The sequence below is a fragment of the Geotrypetes seraphini genome, chromosome 3, assembly GCF_902459505.1.
Source record: "Geotrypetes seraphini chromosome 3, aGeoSer1.1, whole genome shotgun sequence".
NCBI lineage: Eukaryota > Metazoa > Chordata > Amphibia > Gymnophiona > Dermophiidae > Geotrypetes > Geotrypetes seraphini.
The window spans coordinates 180551355-180578068 of NC_047086.1; the positions used below are offsets into that span (position 1 = coordinate 180551355).

At 42.5% G+C, this 26714-nt stretch overlaps 1 protein-coding gene across 2 annotated transcripts in view; it reads left to right on the forward strand.

Annotated features, from left to right (window-relative positions):
* TIAM2 (TIAM Rac1 associated GEF 2) overlaps positions 1-26714 on the forward strand; it is a 296813-nt gene that overhangs the window by 200175 nt on the left and 69924 nt on the right. The window contains exon 1 of one of the 2 annotated variants that reach the window (XM_033937890.1): positions 17743-17865. The exons of the other annotated variant lie outside the window; for it this stretch is intronic. The gene's annotated coding sequence lies outside the window, so the exon portion shown is untranslated. Of the gene's footprint in view, positions 1-17742; positions 17866-26714 lie in introns of those variants that run through there. 2 annotated transcript variants of the gene reach the window in all.

The following is a 26714-nucleotide window of genomic DNA, read 5'->3' on the forward strand; positions in this document are numbered from 1 at the left end:
AAATTAATAAAGAAATTTCATCTTTACAAAATGTTTCAGCTAATATAGTACTTTTTCTACAAAGAAAAATTGAGAATTTTAATAGGCAGCTTAATCTACGTCTATTAAATTTTCCTAAGTCAGCTTTAACTACACCCCTGGACATATTTAAAAAATACCTCATGGAAAATGTGAAAATTTCCTCTGATATGATACTTCCAACAAATAGAATTTACTATTTACCAAGAAGAACAGAGACATTACCTGATATAGCCACAGCACAACCTATGGATTTGAATTATTTAACTCAAATATTAGAGAGGTCCCAGGAGGAAATTGAATTTAGAGGAACACTGATGATTTCCTTAGTCTTTGAACAGGACTTAAATATGATTATGAAAGCTTATTTTTGATCTCTTCACTCTTTATTTTTGGAACAAAAAGTCTGGATCTTCCCCGATGTTACTAAAGCTACTCAAAATCGTAGAAAGTTAGTCTTGGTTATGCAAGAGGAAGCAATAAAAATGGGAGCTACCTTTTTACTTACCCCCTCTTCTACGAAACCGCGCTAGCGATTTTTAGCACGGAGAGCCATGCTGAATGGCCCGCGCTGCTCCTGACGCTCATTGAGTTCCTATGAGCATCGGGAGCAGCGCGGGCCATTCAGCGCGGCTCTCCACTCTAGAAACTGCTAGCGCGGTTTTGTAGAAGACGGGGTTAGTTACCCTTGTAAATGCCAAATCAAGTATGCCGGTACTAAGTATGTCTTTTTTGCTCCAGAGCAACTCCAGAATTTTTTGGACACAAAAAAAGTACTAAAAATTTTTTGGACCGGCATGACACGTTAAGTCTTTTCCTATAATTGAAATTAATTTACCCCTTATAAAGAAAACCTCCTTGTCTCATTTAATTTCTTACTTCTTCTTAGGTAGTGTTTCGGAGGTCTAAGGAAGAGTATGAAAGATATTGATATTTTTCTTTTTTTTTGTTAATTGTCTTAATGGAGATTGTTTCTTCTAGTTTAAGTTCATATGTTTTACATAAGAACATAAGAATTGCCGCTGCTGGGTCAGACCAGTGGTCCATCGTGCCCAAAAGTCCGCTCATGCGGCGGCCCCTAGGTCAAAGACCAGCACCCCTAACTGAGACTAGCCCTACCTGCGTACGTTCCGGTTCAGCAGGAACTTGTCTAACTTTGTCTTGAATCCCTAGAGGGGATTTCGATTACCTATTTAGATTGTATTCTGAATTACTGTAACAAGTGGATTCTTGTGAATTTTGTTTTGAAATGCAAATAAGTAAATTTTTTTTAAAAATCTGTAAAACATCTCTCTATCCTTTTAATCCCCGAAATGTTCCCCTTTACCAAATCTGAAGTCCTTTTCACTTATCCATTGCCTCATTGTCAGATTGCAACAAGAATTTATTCCCATGTAATTAGAACAAAGGCAGGACCTAACTCATGCAGTGCCTTAATCATATGGAGGATAATTTTATATAGGTCTTTTGAGGTTTGTTTGTTTTACACGTTATGCCAGTGTATGTGCCTCTTATCATACTGTGTGTATCAGTATGCTCAGTGACAAGAATGCATGTACTTCTGTTCGATTCTAGTAGTCATGTTTAGGGGTAGAGTTTAGGTAGGGTTACCAGATTTTACTTTAGTAAAATCTGGGCCTCTAGACCCCGCCAGTTCTCCCATCCCCACCTCATTACAACCCAGTCCCGCCCCCAATCTCACCCTAGGCCCAGCCTTGCCCCCCGCTGCCTGCTCATGTCAAGCAGGAGGGCATCTACGCATGAGCAGGAGGGCATCTATGCGGTGATGTCATGTGTGTGATATCGTCCCGTGGCATCCACGCATGCGCGGATGCCCTCCTGCCCAATGCGATTTCAAGGAAGCTTTTCAAAACCCGGACTAAGTGCCGGGTTTTGAAAAGCTGTCCAGACCCCCGGACATGTCCGGGGAAATCCAGACGTCTGGTAACCCTAAGTTTCGGCATAGTGGAGGCTGAGTTGCAGTTTACAAACATTCTTCAAGTGTGAGCACTTTAAAACCATGTGTTCGAGGCTTGTGCAGTTAAGGCAGAGCTTACAGGAATGGGACAGGGACAGCGACAAAACTCACGGGGACGGGGAAATTGAGTTCCTACAGGGACAAATTTGTCCCCATGTCTTTCTCTAACAAGGAAAGGCACCAAACTCAAACCTGCAGCCTCAGGGTGCTGAGGCTGCAGCTGTAACCACTAGGCCACTCCTCCATATGTTAACTGGTTAACAAACTTTAAATAATGCAAGCCCTACGATTACCAACTGGAATTAAAATGTTTTAATATATGTTAAATGTAGAGCCCGTACCTGAAGTAATGGAGGGTTAAACGATCTGCCCAAGTGCGCAAAGAGTTTCCTTGGCTCTCAGCCCCCCAGCTGTGACTGCTAGGCTACTCTTCCATGTTCATCTAGAACAGGGATCTCAAAGTCCCTCCTTGAGGGCCGCAATCCAGTCGGGTTTTCAGGATTTCCCCAATGAATATGCAATGAAAGCAGTGCATGCATATAGATCTCATGCATATTCATTGGGGAAATCCTGAAAACCCGACTGGATTGCGGCCCTCAAGGAGGGACTTTGAGACCCCTGATCTAGAATGTTCCAAACTGCAGTTTAATTATTATTAAGAACATAAGAATTGCCGCTGCTGGGTCAGACCAGCGGTCCATCATGCCCAGCAGTCCGCTCATGTGGTGGCCATCTGGTCAAAGACCAGTGCCCTAACTGACACTAGCCCTACCAACGCACGTTCTTATACATTGCTATGAAAAATTTGGAATGGCGACTTAAAAATGTAGGTTGAAAGTCTCCTGTCTGTTTACACCAGGGATCTCAAAGTCCCTCCTTGAGGGCCGCAATCCAGTCGGGTTTTCAGGATTTCCCCAATGAATATGCATGAGATCTATGTGTATGCACTGCTTTCAATACATATTCATTGGGGAAATCCTGAAAACCCGACTGGATTGCGGCCCTCAAGGAGGGACTTTGAGATCTCTGGTTTAGACGATGCCAAGTTGGCAGGCCACAAGTATTCAGTGCCATTTAACTGGGCAATGCCACTGAATATTGGCTCAGACCACACAATCAAAATCTGGCCAGTGTCGGGATAGAGTTGGCACTTATGCAGGTACAGGCCATATTCATTGCTAGTGTCTGTATAGCTAAGCAGCCTGATAGGACCCAAAAGGCTGTCCTGTCTTTCACTGCTTAGCTATACAGGTGCCGACACTGAATTCTGTCTGGTATCCACATAACTTCAGGGTCACCGATCCAATCCCTCATCCGATTCCCTTGCTTCATTCCTCAACCATCCCTGCTCTTGTTCTCATCCTCCAGCTTCCCGAACCAATCCCCCCTCTCCGATCCTTTGCTCCATCCCCCCACTCACTCCCTTGACACCCAAAACTTCCCCAGAGAAGGTTCCTAGGGTCTAATGCAGTGGTTCCCAGCCTGTCCTGGGGGACCCCCAGCCAGTTGGATTTTCAAGATATCCTTAATGAATAGGCATGAGAGAGATTTGCATATAATGGAAGTTACAGGTATGCAAATCTTTCTCATGCATATTCATTAGGAAAACTTGACTGGCTAGGGGGTCCCCCAGGACAGGGTTGGGAACCAATGGTCTAATGGGATAGGACTGAAAGTTAAAAGGACCATTCTAAACTCCTTATAACTCCAAACCTAGCTACAACCATAGTACACATTTCAGCTGTATAGAAGCATGGGTCTAGAATGATTCAGCGTGGCCCTTTCAGCACTGAATCGTCTGGGATGAATCGTCATAGAATTACAATGGCTAGTCTCTCCTCCCCATGGTTCCTGCCTTCTCTGCTTCTCTTTTCCACTCTCCCCGGCTCAGCATCTCGCCTCCTATCAAACTGCCACCTGAGGTCACCCACCACTACTCCCGCAGCTTTCCTTCTCCAGTGCCCCCATCCCCTCCATCACGGCTTCTCTCCCTCTCATGCATCCTGGTAGAAAGATTGCATCGGGGGAGGGAGGGGCACCAGGTAAGGAAAGCTGCAGGGCCTCAATTGTCCCATTCCATGGTTAGACCAGGGTATACCTGAATTGGGTAAGATATGATGTGAACAATGCTGTCTAGTTTGGCGGGACAATGCCCCCACCCCACCCTCAAATTATAACCCCTATACTTCTCGCACACCCCAAACCATACCCACTCCCTTCTCACGGGCAGATACAAGCCGTTCTCTCCCAAATGATTCAGCGTGGCTGCGATGAAACGTCCTACAATAAACTGGCTACGATGAATCGTCCCATTCGGGAGCTAGAAGTGAATGGACCATTCTGAACTACTTATGACTCCTCCAAACCTACCTGCAACCATAGTACACATTTCAGCTCTACAGTCGCATTTCAGGGAACCTGTGCTGAACCAGTGAGAACAGAGACATGGGCCACATACGTAGGAGGGCAGCAGGAGGAAAGGAAAGCAAATTTGTTTTCGCTGGGGGGAAGAGGGTTCTTTCAGCACTATTCCCATTTACCATACAAAGAGAATTCATTTTGTTAGTAGCAAGATCAGATTTGCAGATCAATCGATATCCTTTCTGCACAGTATTAGTCATAATTTACTGTATTCTCCACACCAGATGGTCATTGTTAAGTACAGTGAACCTCAGATGGCTGAGAGCCGCTAACTGGTTGTCAAATGAGGGGGTTAAAAAGAAGTGCACACTGACATGAGCTGCAGTCTGCCTTGATGGAACGGCAGCTGCAAGCCAAACCTTTGACAGCCCTACAATTTCAGTAAATGATTTCTAATTGAATGGCTTCTTTCTGTTCAAGAGTGCCCATTACTGTCAGAGTTCTTATGAGACCCTGTCACTGCCTCTTGTAGCATTTTCTTTGTGTTTTCCTTTTTTTTAAAAAAAAAAAAAAAAATATATATATATCTGGGGGGGGGGGGGAGCGGAGCGAGGACAATTATTTATAACTTTCATTGTGCTTATTTATGGACTTGAAATATCAAAAGTTGCCATTTTCTGTGTACACATGTTGATGAGGAGGGGGGGGGGGGTGGCCGTGCCAACCTACAAGGCAGTCAGTACACAAAGAAGAGCAGAATGAAGTGGCTGCTCGTTTTAATTTTGAAAACACAGTGTTGAGCTGTCTCCGAGGTACAGCATCTATTGTCTCGATGCCCGGCACATTCCTGCAAAGAGTGCCCCGATGGAAGGTGTGCAGACGCACGGTACTGTGGCAGGGCTCGTTCAGGCTGACGCAAACATGTACACTTCTGGGGGCGAGGGTATCGGGAAGCTGTCAGTAGTGCGCTTGTGAGGATGCTCGGGAGATGAGGCACTTTGGGAAGATTTCATTACACCAGCGGGTGAGAGGCTGCAGTTCTTTTCCCAGCTGAGAACAGCTGTTTAGGCAATCACATTGCTCCATGGGATCAGAGTCCTTTCAACTTTGGTTGAACTGTTCCTCTGACACGTAAGTAAAAGCAATACTAATACAATTCTTTTTGACAGGGCTTGTTAGCATTTCATTCTAGACTCTAAATCTAAAGTTGTATATTTGGAGGGTTGTATTTTTTTTGGGGGGTATCCTTTATATATATAGATAGATAGATATAGATATATAAAAAAGAAGGATACCCCCAAAAAACAAGCCTCCAATTATCTATCTATATATATCTATATCTATAAATATATATATATATATATAGAGAGAGAGTATTTATATACCACTTACCGTATATCGAGATATAGATATATAGTAATTATATACCACTTATATCCTTAGTGGTTTACATTCAGGCACTCATACTGCTATCATTCCCTAGGGATCAAGTTTATGAACACCCAAGCCCATATCATAGAGGCATGAAGCCCAGAGATCTTCCACAGAAAAATGGGATATAGAGTGTGTAAAAAAAGATAAATGTGTCACAATTTACAATTTGTGTGCCACAAGAAGAAAATAAAGATTATTTCCAGTTTAAAATGAACCCAGCTCACTTTTACCGTATCTGGCTTTAAACATCCCCACTGCTCTTTATACTGTGGGGCCAGTTTAATGTGTTTGTTATCCAAGAACAGTAGCGGTGTTAAAATATCAGATGACGATTAAAAGTTCTAATCTGCCATGTTTAGATATCGGTTGTGCTTTGACTTATAATGCAATAAATATAGCACAGTACTTATGTTCTGTTCCTCGGGGAGCTAATTCTGTAACAGACGCAGTAGAAAAATATGCATAAAGAAGTTACCTTCTGTTTTTAACTCTGTGCTTTGCATACTAGTGACATTTAATTCTTTGCTTTTTAAAAATATTCTTTAATGTGGAAAAAGTCACAGTGCTTTAGAGCCTCATACAGCTTCCAGGTGTTAGTGCTGTACTGTTTCAGATTGGCATTTTCGTTATTGCCTTTGCTGACAGGTGCTACAGATTTTCTTATCCACTCCACGTTGCATATTTTGAATTACTGTGTATTTTATGTACATGCTTTCATTTCTGTTCCCTTCACGTGGTAAGGTTTTAAAGTATCTCATGCCTAAAATCTCCCGGTGTGATGGGAGGTTTAGTTAACTGTTCTGAAAATTCAGCAGCCAAGAGTCCTAATGGGGTAATAAATTCAGTCATATATGAGCTTACATTTTTTTTCCAACTGAAATTGAACAATACAATTACAAACCCCCCAAAAAGGTTTTGCTAGTGGCTTAACAAAACTATCGTAGTGGTGTGAACCGGTGCTTTTCAAAATTTGCTCATTTTTAATGCTTGCCATGGGAAAAAAAAACGGGTGTTGTGGTGCATTTAGAGTGGCAGCGTCATTCAGAATATTCCTTAGGCTTCCTTGTTCTTATTGGTTTACCAGAGTTTTACACGACATAAAATTTTTTTTTTTCCTAAGGCAACAGTACTCTTGACTGTGAAGTTCATTCAGGTTTTCTTCCTTCACTGACTGACCAATTCCAAGGAAGTTAAACTGAAATAAAACAAAATGAGGAAAAACAAAACAAAGTGACACCTCTGTATTTACTCATTTTATTTTTAGTCTTTATACACAGCTTATAACCTAAGCGGTTTATATTCAGGTATTCAAGTATGTCTTGTTATCGGTCCCAGTGGGCTCACAATCTGACTATTATACCTGGGGCAATGAAGTGTTGTGACTTGCCCAGAGTCACAAGGAGCAGTGCTGGGCTTGAACCTGCATCCTCATATGAGCATTTTTTTGGGAGCCGAGGCAATTTTAAAGCAATCCAGGAATTTGTCACCCCTTAATTCTTGAAGTTTGCGTGTCCAGATTTGCAACTAGCATGCAAATTAGAGCATGCAGGCTATAGACTAAAAGTCAGTTGTGTGCCTAACTTAATGAGCTGATAATTGGTGGTATTAATGAGCAATGATAGGCTATAATAGGCACCAGTTAGCATTTCTTTGTGTAACTGCCATTGGTTGCTGTTCTACAAGTTTTGTACTAAAATTCCAGAGCACGCAGTTTCAAGGGGGCATGAACCTGGGAGGGGCAATGGCTGGTCAGGATTGTGTCAGGCAGGTCCGGGCGCAGTTTGTCAAAAACCAGCATTTACGCGCTTAACTGCCTACAATCTGGCATGAGCATTTAACTCAGCCATTGAGCTAGTTTAAGTACTCATGTCTAAAGTTAGGAGTCTAAGTTTAGTCTTACACAACTGCCATGAAAGAATTGTCAATTAGCGCTTGTGACTTGTTTCAGAATTTACCCCGGGAAGAGAAATCAACACGGGCTACTGTTAAAGATGGTTTATTTTCGCACAAGGTCTCATTGTATAAAGGAGGTGTTGATGCCCCTGTACAGGCCATCGATGAAGCCCCACTTGGAGTATTGTGTTCAGTTTTGGAGGCCATATTTGGCCAAGGATTATAAGAAGACTTGAAGTGGTCCAGAGGAACCTGACAAAAATGAGGAGAGAAGGGGCAGGGGTGATATGATTAGACATTTCAATATTTGAAAGGTATTAATATAGAACCAAATCTTTTCCAGAGAATGGAAATTGGTAAAACTAGAGGATATAAATTGAGGTTGAGTGTGTGGTAGACTTAAGAATAATGTTAGGAAATTCTTTATCATGGAGAGGGTGGTGGATGCCTGGAATGCCCTACCGAAGGAGGAGGTAGAGAAGAATAAGGTGACGGAACGTAGGTGACGATGAACATAGAGGATCTCAAATTAGAATATGAATGAGCAGATTTTCACGGTCTGAATCCGGCAAAGGAGATAGTTTGGATAGGCTGGGGTGAGCTTCAATGGTAACTTCAGTAGTTGGAACCTAAAGACGGTATCGCATGGACCTTCTAAGGTTTATGGCCCAGAAATTACAAAGAAAAAAGACAATTAATCATTACATTGTAATGGATGTAATTATAGGGCAGACTGGGTGGACCATTCAGGTCTTTATCTGCTGTCATGTACTATGTTACTAAGAAAGTATGTCAAAAATTAGGTGCAAGAACCAATTCTTTATGGGCTATTGCATAGTTCATTCTGTTATGGAATAAAGCATTAAGTTAGCATGCATGTGCCTAAATTTAGGAGCGAACATAAGAATTTACGAATAACCATACTGAGTGAGACCAATGGTCCATATAGCCTAGTAACCTGTGTCCAACATTGGCCAATCCAAGTCACAAATATATGGCAGAAACCCAAATACCGAAAATAAGACCTAACTGGAAAATAAGGCCTAGCATTATTTTTCAAGATGCTCATAATATAAGCCATACCCCAAAAATGAGCCCTAGTTAAGATTGACCCCCGAAGCCCTCCCCCCAAATGTCGGCAGCAGGAGGAGTGCCCAAATTCCTCCTCCTGCAACGGCGAACCCTCCCGACACAGTCCAAGGCAGGAGGGATGCCCGCTCCCTCCTGCTGCTGGCTCCATCATCCCCCGAACCCCACCAAACATTCCCCTACTCCACCCCTAACAATCCCCAACACCCCAACATCCCCCTAACACTCCCTGACACTCCCCAACTCCAACCCGTATGCCCCCTATACCTTTATCTGATGGTCTGCAAGAGGGATGCCCACTCCCTCCTGCAAAATGGCACACCTTCCCCTTCCTGGAGCATTTTGGGTGTTAATTTCCTGGTGCACTCTGGATGTTAATTTCCTGTGCAATTCAGATGTGTTAATTTTGAAGAGCTTACTATCATCTGCAAATTTAATCACCTCGCTTGTTATTCCAATTTCCAGATCATTTTTAAATATGTTAAATAGCACCGGTCCTAGTACAGATCCCAGCAGCACTCTACCATTCGCCCTCCTCCTTTGAGAAAAAATAGCCATTTAGCCCTACCCTCTGTTTTCTGTCCAATAACCAGCTCCTAATCCACAATAGAACATTGCCTCCTATTCCCCAACTCTAATTTTCTCAGGAGTCTTTCATGAGGAACTTTGTCAAAACTTTCTGAAAATCTAGATACACTATGTCAACTGGTTCACCTTAATCCACATGTTTATTCACACCTTCAAAGAAATGAAACAAATTGGTGAGGCAAGACTTGGCTGAACTCATGCCAAATCTGACCCATTAAGCAATGTTTGTTTATATGTTCCATAATTTTATTCTTTATAATAGTTTCCACTATCTTTCCCGGGACTTGCCAGGGTGATGGGATAATCGCGCCCCAGACACCAGCGTGCTGACAAGCCAGCACTGACAATTCGGCACAAGAAAGAAGCGCACCACAGGAAAACTTCATTTTAAAGAGCTCCAACGGGGGGTGTAGGGGGGAACCCTCCCCCTACTTTACTGCATTGTGTTTGCGCTGCCATTGGAGGGGGTGTGTGGGGGGTGCAACCCTCCACACTATAGAGAAAATGGAACTTTTCCCAAAAAAAATCAGAAAAAGTTCTGTTTTCTCTATAATGCAGGGTTCCAACCCCCCTCCCCCAGCAGCAGCGCAAACACTATGCAGTAAAGTGTGTGTGTGTGTGTGGGGGGAGGGTTCCCCCACTCATACCCCGCTTCGGAGCTCTTTAAAATTAAGTTTTTCCATGGCGCGCTTCTTTCTTGTGCCGAATTGTCAGCGCTGGATTGTCAGCGCGCTGGTGTCTCGCATGCGACAGACTATGAACCCTTGCCAGTATTGCCAGTCTGCAATTTCCCTGGAACTCTTTTTAAAAATCAGCATTACATTGTCCACCCTTCAATCTTGAGGTACAATGAACAATTTTAACAACAGGTTACAGATCACTAACAGTAGATCAGCAATTTCATGTATGAGTTCTTTCAGTACCCTTCAGTATACCATCTGGACCAGATGACTAGGTAATTGTCGATTTAGCTGAGGCAAATAATTCATTCATTATCGCTGCTAGAGCCTTGTCCTCCCTCTTGCCCCTTTTGCTTTTTCATGATGTAAGGGTCCTATGGATTCTCTCACAGGCTTTCTGCTTCTGATCTACCTGAAAAAGTTGTTACTGTGAGTTTTAACCTCTGCAGCAAGTTAAAACTCTCTCCCACTGAATATTCTGTTTGGTGTTTTGGCCGGTGACTGACTATGTTGCATGACATAGACGCGAAGGAGTGGAAAAATCCAAAGAAGACTGGTGAACTCAAAGTATTTCACAAACACCCTTTATTTCTTCAATGAAACATTCAACGACTCGACATGTACATGTTTCGGCCCAAAGGGCCTGCCTCAGGAGTCTCACAAGTCTGTATTAGAGTCAAAGAGTTCACATCCGATGACCCATTCAATCTTGCATGGATTATGCTGTGAAAAACGCCACCATTCACAACTGCATACGGCGAAAAAGGAACAGCCACAAAACCCCGAGTTTTTCACAGCATAAGCCATGCAAGATTGAATGGGTCATCGGATGTGAACTCTTTGACTTTAATAAAGACTTGTGAGACTCCTGAGGTTGAATGTTTCATTGAAGAAATAAAGGATGTTTGTGAAATACTATGAGTTCACCAGTCTTTGGACTTTTCCACTTCTTCGCATCTGCGTTTTGTGATTGTGGATTTGACTCTCCTGTGTTATACTATGCATGACATGGTCAGCCATTGCCAATATTCAGCAACTCGCTGGATAAGGCGCATGGCCAGAGAGACCCAACTAAAAAGTATGTCTATCTTTGGCCGCTAGGCTTTAGCTGGCCATCTGATGAATTTTGGTTTACAGAAATTCAAAGCTGATGGCTGGATGTGGCTCTGGCACTGAATATCCATGATTGCCAATGACTGCGGGAGGTAGTCAGACTGCCTACCACGGTCTGAATATTGGGCCCTAAGTTTATAGAATAGTGCCTAATTTTAGTGGGAAAAAAATGCTTGAATATCTGAAAAATTCTGAGCTACCTTGGGAAAACGGTATATAAAATTAAATAAATAAATTATACATGCAACTACAAATTACTGCTAATTAGCACAAATTAATGCCACTTAAGGGCTATTACAGTCTTAATTCATAAGGCCAACTGGTACCTAATTTAACAATTAACCCCCAATTTTACAGAACCGCACAAGAGGTTTTTAGCATTGGCCGGTGTGCTGAATGCTCTGCACTTCACTGACGGTCATAGAATTACTAAGACCATCGCAGCAGCGCAGAGTATTCAGCACGCCGGCCGATGCTAAAGTCTTCTTGCGCGGTTTTGTAAAAGGGGGGAGGGGGTGGGGTAAATTAGGCACATAACTGGCCCAAATTTATGTGTTGGAAATTTGAGTGCACAACTATATAGAATCTGTCCCAAAATGGGACCTTGTTTTAAAATAGTACAACTTGTAGTAAAATAACCCATCTTATTTGTTTTATTTTGATTTATTATCCTTTAACATGACAACCACACTGCTTTATTCCATCTGCTGACCAGAAGCAAGATTGCTTTGTGCCCTAGCCCTTCGCTTGTCAAGAAATTGCTATTCCAGTTACCACGACATTCCTTGCTCAGAAGCATAAGCTCTGTGAGCAAATTAAAGATGGCAAGTGAATAAAGGAAAAAAAAAAAAAATCTTAACACTAGGATGAAAAGCCTTTTTTGCTTATGGTGTGCTTCCAGAACATGGAAGCTTTGGAATCCCGAGTCACTAATTAGCCACCATGAACCTGTGAGAGAGCTCCCTGTCTGAACTGTAGCAGATGGCACGGAATAAAACAGGAGCAGAGTGTCTCATTCCCTATTAAAATGGTTCTTGGACTTCTCTTGAAGATTAAAATATTTAAGCCTTGTTACCGTATTTTTTGCTCCATAGGACGCACTTTTTCCCCCCCCAAAAAAGTGGGTGGAAAAAAGGGTGCATCCTATGGAGCGAATACAACTCCTGCCTCCCCCCTCCCCCCCCGCGGCTGTTACCTTATTTCGGCTACCGCTGCTACTGGGCTCTGCTCCTGTCCGCGTAAGTAGAGGAAAGGAAAGGCCAGGCCGCTGGCCCAGAAACCTTATCCCCGACGTCAATTCTGACGTCTGACTGAAGGTCCGGACCAGCCAATGGCTGGCCCAGACCTTCAGTCCGACGTCAGAATTGACATCTGGGGTAAGACCTCTGGGCCACCGGCGTGCAATCGCTGCACCCGCCTGGCCTTTCCCAGCAATTCACTCCGTGTCGGCTCCCTTGACCCACTGCTGAGCCAAGAGTCCAAACCCCCCGCCACTGCTGCTTCATTATCCTCATAGCAGCAGCAGAGGGATGTCATTGAATTCAACGGGCAGGCGGGCTTGGGGGGGGGGGCGGAAGAGGACAGAGGCTGGAAGGCAATGAGGGAAACATAGGAGGGAGGGAGGAAGGGACAATTGTTGAGCCTGAGGAAGGAAAGAAAGAAATCACCAGACAACCAAAGGTAGGAGAAATTATTTTATTTTCAATTTAGTGATCAAAATATGTCAGTTTTGAGAATTTATATCGGCTGTCTATTTTGCACTATATTTGTCTATTTTTCTATAGTTGTTACTGAGGTGACATTGCATATTTTAAAAAGTCATCTGCCTTGACATCTGTGCCCTGTCCCTGCCTACCATTAGACCACCAGAAGGGGGACAGGGTACAAAGCCTGGCAGGGAGGGGGGGACAGGGTGCAGATCCTGGCAAGGAGAATTTGGTTCAGAATGTTTTTTTTCTAAATTTAGGGTGCGTCTTATGGAGCGAAAAATACGGTATTGTTTGCATATAAAGCATGCAGTTTGTTCATGAATGTTAATTTACATTGTTTGAGGAAAGAGTTATATTTAAAATCCTGTTCTCATGATGATCAAAATTCTTCTCAAGAGTTCTTGACATTCAGAGGGTGTAAGCAATATATATTATACTATCCTAGCACACAATGCAGTGCAAAATTTCAGGAGGTTTTCTCAGAGAGAGTTGTGCCAGATAGCTGTATTAAGATTTCAGTATACAGTATCAATTGAAACCGATTCCTCTTGGCCTTAACTGTCTCATCTGAGCTAAAATAATTTGCTAGTTGTACTGGAAGCTTTTTAGCATATAGTTTTTCTGGAGTTAATTTCAGTACATTAGGATTAAAGTCATACCAATACGACTGGATTAATTATTTTCTTTAGTGCTACTAGATGTGCATTGCACTGTATAATGATGATAAATATTCAAGTACATCACATCCCTTCACTAAAAAGCTTATAATCTAAGTGGGTACTTGAATCAAGGAGAGATGAGGAAAAATTAGGTCTAACCTGCTAATTTTCTTTCCTTTAGTCCTAACAGACCAATCTAGAATTTGCAGGTTTTGTTCCTTTACAAGCAGGTGGAGAAAGAGAAGCACTGTGTAGTTTGTGTGATGTCAGTCTTTCATTAACAAAGCAATGGAGCTGAGTAAAGACTAAATCGTAGCAAGCAAAAATTTTCTTCTTTTTTAAATTTTTTGCAAAGTAAGCGATACACTCAAAACTTGTAACAGGCATATAACAGGATACTGCAAATTCCAGAGAAGACAACAGCTAAAACAAAAGGAGACTTTCGGCCTCTTTTACAAAGCCGCGCAGCAACAGCAAAAATCAGAAATATTGACTCCATTCTAGTTTGAGATTCAAACCCCTCCAGTTCTTCACTATTAAGAGTGTGAATCCAGAACTGCTCAGATCTTAAGAGTCGTCCTCCTCTGTTGGATTGCCCCTCTGGAATGTGGTCTGTAACACAATAGCGATCGTACTCCAAACAGTCCACAACTAAGGGAGCTTGCAATCTGTTGTTATGAATTCAGCTTTTGTGTTCTGTGACCTGTATTCTAAACGGGCGTGTAGTTTGACCCACATAAAGTTTCGGACAGGGGCAGATGAACATATATACATGTGGTCCGGGAGGTATGTAGGGCTTGCTCGCGGTTGGCAGGGTTTGGATGGGAGGGAGGGAAGGATGGGAGTTCGGCTGTGTGGCAGGGGTGGCAGCGGGGGAAGCGTTGCTGCCGGTGAATCCAGGACTACGGCTTATTCTTAGGGCAGGGCTTATATTAAGACCTACCCCAAAAATCCTGCTAGGGCTTATTTTCGGGGTAGGTCTTATTTTTGGGGAAAAACGGTAGGTAGGTAAAAAGTGAAAAAAAAAGAGAAGGGTAAGAAAGAGACAGAAAAGAGCTAAAAAGGAATAATCAATATGTCTGAGGCAGGTATAGTGAGGGAATAGACAGGAGAGAGTAGAAAAGACAAAATGGATAGCAGCCACTTGAAGGAGAATTAGCAAATGACAGGAAGCAGAAAAAAGAAACTGGAACCAATATGATGGAAAAATAAAACATCCAGACAACACAGGTAGAATAATTTTTTTTTTTTAACTGTTTTAAATGAAATATAGATAATATCAAGATATTGTTTAAATTTTGACAAATAAACTTGCATTTTTTTTCTAATTTTGTGCGCAGAATTCTGCCTGTAGTAAATAAAGAGGTAGAAAGGGGCGAGATGGAGATACCTTGCATATGGTGGAGAGGAGGGATATATACATAGATAAGAGAGAGAGAGAGAAATGTTAGACATAGGGTGGAAGGCAGGGAGAGATGGTGCATGGGGAGAGAGAAAGAAATGTTGCACATGATAATAATGAAGGGGAGGGAGAGATGCTGTGAAGGAGAATTGAGAGATTTGACCCAGGGCACAAGGCAGGGAGAGTGAGAGAGAGAGTTGGTAGACAGTGGGAAAGAAAAAGAAATGTTGGATATGGCAGTGGAATGGAAGGTACAGAGACAAAAGATGAAAACATCAAATGTGCAGGAGACCCTGCTGAGCGAATTAACAGAAGACAAACAGAAACCAGAGCCTGGGATCAACATGATTTGAATAATAAGATGACCAGACAACAAAAGGTAAAAAAAAAAAAATTATTTTCTATTTTGTGATTACAATAAGTCAGATTTGAAATATATATCCTGCCAGAGCTGGTGTTAGTGAACACCAGAGAGAGAAAAAGTATTTTTTGTTTTGTTTACACCACAGCACTGGTGTGGGTTTGGAGAGGGCTAAGGGGGGGGGGTGAGTGAAGAGGCTACAAAAATCCGGCAGGCTGTTAAAAAAACAACAACGCCCAATTGGGCAGGAAAAGTGAATCAAACAATCAATTCAATAGGCTGAATTGAATTGAAAATTTTTCTCCTGAATCGGGCAGCACCAGTAATAGGTATTCTTCAAGAATAGAGGGTACTAGCCTTCCTAAAAGCTACCTGCCTTCCCTAAGACAGTGGTTCTAAACCTAGTCCATGAGACACACCCAGCCAGTTGTATTTTCAGGATATCCACAATAAATATGCATGAGATAGATGTACATACAATGGAGAATGCATGTAGATCAATCTCATACATATTCATTTTGGGTGTCCTGAAAATCTGACTGGATCAGTGTGTCACGAGGACTGGATTGAAAACCACTGCCCTAACACAAGAATAATAAGAGCTGCCAAATCGTCTAGTCCAGTATTTTCCAAGTCGGTCCCAGGGTACCCTCTCAGGTTTTCAGGATATCCACAATGAATATGTATGAGATTGATTTGCATACACCACCTCCATTGTATGTAAATTTCTTCATGCATATTTCATTGTAGATATCCTGAAAATCCAACTGGATGGGGTGCCTCCAGTGTTCTGTGGGTTGGTCCTGAATGTCTGCAACCCCATCCTGAAGCACTGATTTCAATGGGTAGAATCAGGGTCTACACCAGTGGTTCCCAAATCTTCCTTGGGCCTTCCTAGTCAGTCAAGTTTCAGGATATCCACAAAGAAAATTCATGAGAGAGATTTGCATGCAAAGGAGGCAGATTCATGCATATCTCTCTCATGAATATTCATTGCGAATAGCCTGTAAACCTGACTAGCTGGGGAGAACCCAGGATAGATTTGGGAAACACTGGTCTACACGTAATTATACTAGCTTTATACTGAACTGAAAACAGCCCTACACAGCTGTGCCACTGCAGTAACTCCAGTACATGCTCAGTAGAGCATTCTCAAAAGCTTCCTAAAGTTAGCATTGGACCCCACAGCCAAGTATTCAAGAAATGCACTTTAAATCTTCATGAAGTAAATTTGCATACTGTAGATGGGGGTTTCTGATGCATGCAGATTTATCTCATATAGAAGGTATCCCAAAATTCTGACTAGTTTTAGGGTCTCCAGGACAGATTTGGGAAGCCCTGTCTTAAGCTTGCTCTAACCCAGACTCATTCATTTATGAGGCCTGCTATTCTGCTGTCCTTAAAAAACATCCGTTAATGGTGCAACTTTGCCTTCTACACTTCATTACCTTTTATTAAATTATTTTGAAGATAAAAGTACTGTACTTGGGTATTTTTAGTTGTCGTTTTCTCAAACAAAAGCAGTTTAAATTCTGCCTTGTATTTAACACCTCTCTGAGTGATTCTCTTCATAAAGGCAGTTAATAAGCCTGAACAAATAAAACTGCTGTGCCTCAAAAATAACAGTTTAAGACGGCAAACGTCCATTTACCTGTGTGTTGAGGCTTCTTTGTACAGGGCACCCTTGCAGAGATGAAGAATTCTAATAAATGAAGTGTTTTCAGGGTTGGAGAAAGCTGAGGCATGGCTGCTTTCTTCAATAGTCTGTACACTTCCCCCTCCCCATTCGCAGTTTCGGCAATCGCAGTTTCACATATTCGCGATATTTTGGGGAGGGGGATAAAAAGGAAAAAAAAACATAGTTTAGCCTTCCCCCCGCGTCCCTGCCTTACCTGGTGGTCTAGCGGGCTTTCGGGGCAGGAGCGATCTTCCTACGCTCCTGCCCCGTGTAGATCGCCAATAGGAAATGGCTGTGGGGAGTTCCCGTCGTAGTCTCGAGAGACTACGGGAACTCACGGCAGCTATTTCCTATTGGCGATCTGCACGGGGCAGGAGCGTAGGAAGATCGCTCCTGCCCCAAAAGCCCGCTAGCCAACCAGGTAAGGCCGGGATGCCGGGGGGGAAGGCGGGAGGGAGGCGGGGGTGGGTCAGAGCCGGACCAGAAGACATTCGTGGTATTTCACCATTCGCGATCCGGCTCTGCCCCCTATCCCCCGCGAATCCGGAGGGAGAAGTGTATTTTTCTTTTTGAATCTGAGTAGCAAAACTCTGACCCCTCTGGTGGTAAATAACAGCATTGGCTCAAGTGTTTTTCTTTTTTCAGTCTATTCATTGCTATGAATGAAGAGTTATACAAAACCCAACATTTCACTAGATTTCAGTTGTGAGGAAGGATGGCTTCCACTTGTCAGGGACTGATAAGTGACATGGGCCCTCCTACATGGAGACTGGAAAACTGTTTAATTGGGTGCTGCATTTGTGGGGGTGGAGTTAGCCTAGAAAGCCAGTCCCTAATTCTCTTACATTTAGACAAGTTTAGGTGTGTTGCTGGGCCATAGGTTTTGGCTTGTTTTGTTTTCTGTAAGTATTTCTTTTTTATCTGTATCTAGGTGGCTTACTAACTAGTAACTACTGGCCCTACATCTTGTGCTTTGTAACTCCTCTGAAGATAATATCTCTGGGTTTTTTTTTATCCCTGATTAAAAACCTTTGGGCTAATAGTTCTCATTCCTACCTCTGAAGATTTAGCAACTCTTATCATATTGGTGCAAAATTGCTTTGTTTTTGCTGTTTGTCTGTGGTTTTGGAGTAAAAGGAAAGTCTTTTGTGCTTTTTTTTTTTTTGGACAGAAGCTTTTACAAATATCTACGTTAATAAGTCACTGCAGAGAGATTGCTCAGTAATTAGTAATCATTTTGATTTGCCTAATATTCACTTACCCAGAGCTCCATGCAGCTTCTTTAAACCTGTTGAGCTCTTATCACCTGGGTGGAAAAAATGCAATAATTCTGCATCTACACAATGCAACAGTTGGGGGTGGGTGAAGTGGATAGAGTGTAGCACATTGAATTTTAATAGGCTTTAGGCCTTTGGTGTACCTTTACTTGCAAGGAATAAAATGCACAGCAGGTGAACCTTTTTCAGTGGAAACTAAGCTCTAGAATAGATCAAGGGCTCATTGTGTAAGTCTGAAAGGGGAAGACTCAAAATAAACCAAAAGGTTGCTGGTCTGGATGAATTGGATTATTTGGCTGTATACACACCTTTTTTTCTTAGCTCAAGATGAGATACATTCAGGTATACTAGATTTTCCTGTCCCTGGAGAGCTCACAATCTCGCAGGCCAATGCTCAGAGCTCTGGCACTGTAAGGAAGCTGGAGCAGTGGCAAAAAAAAAAAAAATCTTCCCAATTCTCAACGCTAATAGTATGCAAATCATATGTGCGCCTTTAGTGATGAGAATTGGGACGTTAAGGAGGAGGAATGTGCATAGGGTATGTGCACAAGAATTTTGCAGTAAGCGCAACTCTTCTGCGTATGCTTGGGGGAAAAATATGATGCAATTGGCCCCTTCGCCCACTGCCACCTCCTCACTCTCTGCCACGGTCGGCAGCTTTTTTTTTTTCTCTTGCTCTCCTCCTCCTCTCTAATGCTCAGCCACCCTGAAAAATAATCGTTTCTACCATATGGACTATATGAAATCTGTGGCGCTGTAGGTGCCGCCTTCCGGGAGATGGTGATGACATGCAAGGAAATGGTCTTCTTGCCTGGTCACCGCTCCATCAGGGGGTTGAAGGAAAGAAGAAAATTAGCGTTTGCATTAATCTGAGCACTCCTGCTCGGACATCTTCCAGGGAAATACGATTCAACTGCATGTCTCCCACCCACCCCCCATATTTGGGTATATGCAGGGCTGGAGAAATGAGGCTTTATTTCCTTTACCAAGGAGCACAGATGGTTTTTTTCACTCCCATGAAGTAGAGGAGGAGACAAGAGAAGCAGCTGGTAGAGGCAATCGCACTCCCAACGCCAGCTCTGAGCTGGCAGTAAGTTTTCTGCATTAGGGGGCAGGGGAATTGTGCACTGTTCCTCTGAGTATTGGGATGGAACACTTAATAACCCCTTCTACATCTGTTTGCCTACATTTAAATACGGTTGCAGTAATCTTTGCTGGGCAGGTTGTTGCCTGTCTTAGTGCCCTCTACATTCTGAGCACACGTAATGCTGATGCAAGTCTGGCACTAATTGGCTCTAGCTCCAGTGTTAGGTTCTGAGCATAGGCCTGTAAGTTTGTACCTGAAATAATGGAGGGTTAAATGAGTTGCCCGAGATCTCAAGGAACTGCAGTGGTGAGGGTTTGAAGCGTGGCTTCCCTGGTTTGTCAGCCTAGTGCTCTAAGCAGTAGGCCAGTGTTTCCCAAATCAGCCCTGGAGTGTTCCCTTGCCGGTCAGGTTTTCAGGATCTCCACAATGAATATGTATGAGATTGATTTGCAGACATTACCGCCGTTGTGTGTAAATCCTGAAAACCTGGCTGGCAAGGGAACACTCCAGGGCTGATTTGGGAAACACTGAGCTAAGCTGCTCCTGGTAGAGATGAGAAGACGGTCAGAGTTCAGGATAGTCGCAGAGGCTCTCTTATGGAAAGGAACACATGGTACTGGTAATTGTGGGCTGGAGGTAAGAATGGGACTGGTGGACCTTCTCTGCCAGTCCGTTCCTCAGGGTGAGTCCTTATGAAGATCATATTTGTGCCCTGTGCCTCTTAAATTGTAAGCTTTTTATGACAGGATTGTATGATATTGTGCTAGGTAAATCTAAAAGATGTACTTTAAAAGACCAGAAAGTTCTAATGTTGCACTGTGTTGCCAATGTGTATGAACCTGTGTCCTGAGAATTCATCTACTATCTGCCCATCCTGAGTAGAACAAAGTTACAGTGATGGGCACAGGTGCCAGCTCTATGGGTGCTGAACCTCCCCAGAGTTGACCAAGAGCCTTCACTTTATCCGGGGAGAGGTAATTTGTCTTGTCTGGCATCCCCTAATCAGTTTTGTAAGGTTGGTGCCTATGGTGATGGGTACACGTGTGTGTGTGCTTTTTCTTTTTTAAAGCTGATAGGCTGTAAACTAGCAGGTGTCTGGAATTAATAGGCTAGAGTTGTCGGCATGAATGGGTTATTCTTGGAAATTGGTGGTTGAGAATACTGTAGCTTTACCGTCCCTGTTAGTGACTCAGAAAGTTTAGTTTGATGGGGCTTCCAAAATGCTACTTGAGGATGGCATTAATTCCTTTATTGCTAGTTTGCCGCTTGCCTGCCTGTAACAGTAGCGAATTTTAACTTTTTTATTTTTCCCTTGGAACTGCTTAAAATAGAAATCTGGGCCGCAGAAGAGTGTTGTTGTTTTTGTTCTGTACATATCTTTTGTTTTTAAATCTCTTAGTTTCAGCATCTCTGTCTGCTGTGTTTAAATCAAGGACACTGACGGTTATTGCTTTTTTCAGTAATTCTATGGTCTCGCTTTGCCCCCTTCCTAGTTGATGGAGAGGAGCCTATTAACAGATTCTGTATGGCGACAAACATGTACGTGGCCTTGATGTACATGTTGAATAGCCTCTGCATATTGTATTTTTTAACACCTGTATTCTATTTTATGTTTAAATTTTTTTATTGTTGAACAAATAGAGAACACAACAGTACAGACAATCCTGCTATAGAAATATGGTTTAACAAATACAGTTTTTAAGTACAGCCCTCCAAACCCATCCGTACCTTCCAACCAGAAACCCTTCCCAACCCGAATTCTCCCCATCCCCCATGCACCACTGAGCAGCTACATATTGAGGACCCAGCTTCGAAGGCTTCAAAGTGGACCAAAAGGGTTCCCAGCTGACCTGGAATTTCTGTCCCTGTAGAGAAGAAAAGTCCAAGATGTTACAGTGCTCCATTGCCACAAACTGAATTTAGACAAGAACGCTATAACAGTTCGGTATAGAGCTCAGGATGGATCCATTGCCGCAAGATGGAAATTTAGGGCCAATCCCGCCAAGAAGCCAGATTCCACAATCTACTCAATAGCATAAGAGAGCGCTCTCTGTGGGTTGGTCAAAATCAGCAAGAGATCATCAGCAAAGGCCAGGACCTTAAGCTCCTTGTGCCCCACCAACAGCCCAGGTACCTGTATTCTATTTTATGGAGTTATATGCCTTGCCCTGAGCATAGCAAAACTTTAAACAAGTGGGGAAAGCATGCAGTGTGACTCATGGAATTCTTTCCAACCCCTTTGTCTCTGTATTTCTTTGACTTTGATGGAAGAGAGGAGAAGGGGTGGCTTTGCTCATTTGGTGGTAGGATGTAGTTGGATAGATTGAATGGTTGAGGAGTAGATGGGGGATGGGGCTAGTTCTGGGGCCACCCAAGGGGGCATGGTTGAGGATATGGGAATAATTGTGGATGAGTAGTTTGGGGGTGGCAGTGGCTGGTGTGTTCGGATAGTTGGGGGGGGTGACAATAGTTAGGGGGAGTTTGGAAAAGAGGAATTCTTTTCCTGCTCTTATTCACTCTTGAGTTTCTACACTGCAAAAATTGGAGCAACGTCTCCCACAGAAATGATTTTTTTTTTTTTTTTTTTGGGGGGGGGGAGTCTTATTTATCTGTAGAGTGAAGGAGTAGCCTAATGGTTAGAGCAGTGGGCTAAGAACCAGGGAAGCCCAATTCAAATACCATTCCACTCCTTGTGATCTCAAGCATCGTAAAGGAAACAGTCTATAAACTGATACTTTTATTTAGGTGCACCAAGATGCCTTTATACACTGGCATGGATGACCCTCAGGTTAGATGTGACTACACCAATGCAAGGGCAGGTGTAAAGTGACATACATAACTAATAATCTGTAGATTTCCCATGTCACTTGGAGACATGCCATGTATACATCCCCCTGCAGTTAAATGAAATAGCACTTAGGCACTACCTTATTGAATAGTGAAGTGGTTCCCAAACCTGGTCTTGGAGGCACCCCAGCCAGTCGGGTTTTCAGGATATTCACAATGAGTAGTCATGACAGAGATTCGTATGCACTGCATGCAAATCTCCAGGTTTTCAGGATATCTATAATAAATATTTCTGTACAGAAAATAAATTTTAAATAAGAAGAGCAACAAAGACAAACGTCAAAACAATAGAAAATCTTTACTGATCTCTATCCTTCCAGTTTGGAAGATCCAGATTCCCTCTTTATATGCTCTTACTTTGACTCAGGGGGGGAATTATCAAAGGGTGATAAGTGCATTAGCATGCACTATCCGCTAAAGATACCCATAGAATACAATGGGTGTCTTTAGCAGTTAGCATACGCTAACACACTTACCTATATACTCAAATATAAACTGAGGAATCCTTTTTTCCCTCCAAAAAGGGAGAGGGAAAGGTTGACTTGAATATAAACCAAGGTTAGAAGTTTGGGTTATCATGGTGAGCCAATCTATAAAGACTGCTCACCCTCCCTCCCCTATTTGTGATGCATATATCCCAAAGCTAACATATTCACAACAAGGCCCCTACATAGGAAAATGCAACTACTGTACAAGCAATCACAAATGTAAATAAATGTAGACAAAAAGCAAACGTAAAGTTCAACACTCTTCACTTTGGAAAATAAAAAAAAAGCAGTGTAAATTTACAGTAAAATTGCATTTTCTGTTCATGAAATTAAAAATAAAATTCTTTTTTTCTATCTTTGTTGTCTGGCCATTTTATTCCTGTTTATTCCAGTTTCTGCTTTCTTCTGTCTTTTCTTAATTTTCTTTCAGGGTCTTCAGTCTGCCTTTTCTCTTCTATATTCATCTCTGACTTTAACCTTTTTCTTTCAGTTTTCCTCCATTTATTTTTCTGCATCACTGTCTGCTTCTATTTACAGCTTTCCATCTCTCTCATCCTATTATTCTCCAGTTTTATTGCTAACTCTTCCCCCCTTCCAGCATCTTCTTTCTCTCTCTTTCCTCCTTTATTTTCACTCTTCTAACCAGTACCTACTATCTTGCCCCCTCCATCTAGCATATTCTCTCCCCTCTTTCCTCTACCACCATCCAAAATCTCTCCCCATCACCTTTTCCCTTTGCCACTTTCAACACTACCTACATGGGGTTCTGGATGTGGGAAATGGAGTCGCAGGTCTGGGGTACGCCTGACATGCGAGGTAGCAGTTGATTCCTCCTGGAGGTAGCCATTGGGGTAGTCCATGCTGTGTGCTGGGAGGAAGGGGGGGGGGGGTGAGGAGTCAGTGGTGCATCTGTATTGCAATCAGCCCTGCCTTCGGTCCCGCTAAAGTGGCTGGCAAATTTATTTATTTATTTATTTAGCCAGACGCCATGGGGGCCTTTCCTCTTGCCAAATCACTATAGGTTCTGACGGTCTCGATCCCGCTCCTCAAAATCAGGAAGTAAAATCAGAGTGAGTGGTACGGGATCGAGACTGGCAGAGCCTATGGTGATTTGGCAAGAGGGAAGGCTCCTACGGCGCCTGGCTTCATTGCCAACTAATTTAGGAGGATCGGGACTGAAGGCAGGGCTAATTGCAATCCAGAAGCACTGCTGACACCTCACTCCCTCCTCCTCTCGGCAAACAGCATGGACGACTGCTGTGGTCGCCGCCAGGAGGAATCAGCTGCCTGCCTCGCATGTCGGGCCTACCCCGTACCCACGAGGCAATTCCCTACAGTCAGACCCCCGGTAAGTTTAAATTTTGATATATTTTTAAACTAGTTAGAGAAGTACTCAAGTGTAGACTCAACTATAAACCAAGACCCCCATTTTTTTGGATCATTTTTTTTGGCCCAAAAATCTGTTTATTTTCAAGTATATAAGGTATATCTCAAACCTGCCGTTTGATGAATCCCTCCTTTAATGGTGAATATGGCTACATACCCCAAGGGTGCAAGCACCTGCTGGAATAGCATGGAAGGTATATATGCACACCATGAGGAATTGAAAATTTACAAGAACCAGGTGACGGGCTTTAAGAAAAGATGACTTTTTTTCCCTCTTTGCAGTAGAAAAACAGTCAGGGTGCAGACTTCCTGTATTTTAAAGGATTTAGTTGTACTACTGCTGCTTTGTAACAACTAATTATATATATCTCAGACTAGGACAGCATGGGTGGCAGTCTGTAATTTACAGGACTAAATGGAGAAATATAAGTTATTATAAGTGGTGTTTTAAGAATAAAAATGCTATAAAAATAGCAAGGTCTCGTGATTATTTTGAATCTGCATTCTTTCTGTGACATATTTGTGTATTTTAAATTTCCCTGTTATACAGCTTTTTAATATTTTAATTCATTAGGTGGATTGCTATTGCTCCATGCTACTGATTTAGTGAACATAGAAAAAAAATCTTTAGATTCTGACTGCTAGATGTTTTAATGAATATTGGAGGAAGAAATGGAAGGCCATAGAGTGGTGCAAAAGCTTATGGAGTGGTGATTGGATATATTTATGAAACAGTATGAAGGTCAGCTTTAGTTTGCTTCTAGCTGAGTTTTTACTTAAAGTGTAGAATGGTTCTCTGTAATTTGTATATCTGCTTATGCTATTTTGTTTTGTTTTTTTACAAAAGAAATGTTGAGATAGATCTTTAATATAAAAAGAAGACTTAGCTGATTTAAATAATTCTAAGTGGATTTTTAGTTGCCTGTTTTCTATGTGGTTAAAAGCATGGGTAGTGTGAAAGGTATGCACGTATTTTTTAGATTTTCTGGGGGTGGAGTGGAGGAGCAGTATAACGATCATAGTAGCAGGTTGAGAACTAGGGAAGTCTAAGGGGTTCACATCCCATCGAAGCTGCTTGTGGTCTTTAGCAAGTCACTTTAACCCTCCATTGCTTCTTTTACAAAACTTAGGAGCTCATTTACTAAGATGAAGTGATGTCTGGGCTTAGCACATTCTAATGCAGGACTTTTCTGTGCATTAAGTCTATATTTACCATGGCATTAAAGTTGGGCCTGTTCTCTTTTTTCCCCTTTTCCTTTGGCAGGTCATACACTAATTTGCATGTAGCATTAAAGTGCTCCCATATTGACCCATGTTATCCAGTTAGCATGTGCTTATATGAACATGCTAGCTGGCTAACACAGGAATGCCTGTTCTCTGCCCCTGATACACCACTTGTAAAAAAAAAAAAAAAAAAAATCAGAAATGTGTGTAAACAAGCAAAACGCTAATAAATGCTTTAATCACCTTGTGGTGACCATATTTCCATGCTAAGTACAGATTAAAAGTTAACACTCTTTAGTAAAAAGGCCCTTTTAAATAGTAAGCTTTCCAGAGACAGGAAGAACCTAGTGTACCCAAATGTCACTCACCTTGAGCTACAACTGAAAAGATGTGAGCTAAATTCAAAATCACTTTCCCTTCAGAGGCATATGCTGCTAATACAGCACAGCACCTTCTTTCGGGAATAGTTAGAGCCAAAACCATTTTTTCCAGAAAATGGAAGCTGATGCCGTAAAAAAAAAAAAAGACTATTGTTTAGTGTTCAAAAACAATTGAAGTTTGAGCAACTTGGCCCACATGCTAAGTGTCCATCTGTTTTAGACATTGTCTGGGGCTTACTGTAACACAGCTCTATTGAGAGAAAAGGGCGTCCATAGATTAGGTGATTAAAAAAAAAAAATCCAGTCCAGATATTTATATTCTGCTAGCTCTTCTAGATACAGTTTAAAGCAGTACATTAGCCACTCAATACAACTGAATTAACATTAAAAAACAGTTGACGTTAATAAATATTTTTCATGAAGGGATGTTTAGCTAAACAGGTGGAGGGTCATAATCAAAAGAAACATCTAAGTCTGTTTTGGCCTAACTCACAAGTTGTCCAAAGTCAGACATGAGAAAAGATCCATTTTCAAAAAATACGTCCAGCATATTTTTTTTTTTTTATCGTCCAACTGTACGTCCAGCCGTTTGATCGTCCAGAACGCTAAGTCATCCATCTTTTTACCCCATTTTTGTCCCAAAATTTGTCCAAGTGAAAAATGCCTAGAAAAAGACCTTTTGGATGTGGGAGGGGCCAGAAAAGTAAGGGACGGGACACCCAGACATGGCAACAGAGTAGTGGGACACCTTACAGGGCACTGCTGTGAACTTCGCAAAAAGGATGCCACATCAACATCTCACAACAGCTCCCTTTTAGGTCATGGTGAGCCCCCCAAAACACCCCCAGAATCTACTAGACCCACCTATCTACCACTCCAATAGCCCTTATGGCTGCAGGAACATAAGAATTGCTGCTGCTGGGTCAGACTAGTGGTCCATCGCGCCCAGCAGTCCGCTCATGTGGCGGCCCCCGGTCAAAGACCTGTGCCCTAACCAAAACCAGCCCTACCTGCGTTCGTTCCGGTTCAGCAGGAACTTGTCCAACCTTGTCTTGAATCCCT